The sequence below is a fragment of the Penaeus monodon genome, chromosome 32 (genome assembly GCF_015228065.2).
Source record: "Penaeus monodon isolate SGIC_2016 chromosome 32, NSTDA_Pmon_1, whole genome shotgun sequence".
NCBI classification, from domain to species: Eukaryota; Metazoa; Arthropoda; class Malacostraca; order Decapoda; family Penaeidae; genus Penaeus; species Penaeus monodon.
Genome location: NC_051417.1, coordinates 37,161,681 through 37,161,978, shown reverse-complemented (window position 1 = coordinate 37,161,978; position 298 = coordinate 37,161,681).

Sequence of the window (298 nt, the reverse complement as noted above, 5' to 3'; positions counted from 1 at the left end):
CATACAAGCACTACACGTGATTACTGAACTGAATAATTTATAGCAAACTGTATGTGGAGAATCACTCCTGCTAAGACGCCGTAGCGGCCATGAAAATACTACTACGTTAGAGTTATATTTATTCAGTAAATGTATGATAAACAGCCACAAAAGAACTGATTCTGTAGAGATTCGGTTCGACCATGGGAACTTGAACTCACTGACACACGTATCAAGCCCAATGCTTTACAGGCGATATTAAGATGTCAAAGGCAAACATTTTGATTTATAACATGTATCTTTTGCCTAAAATTATTTG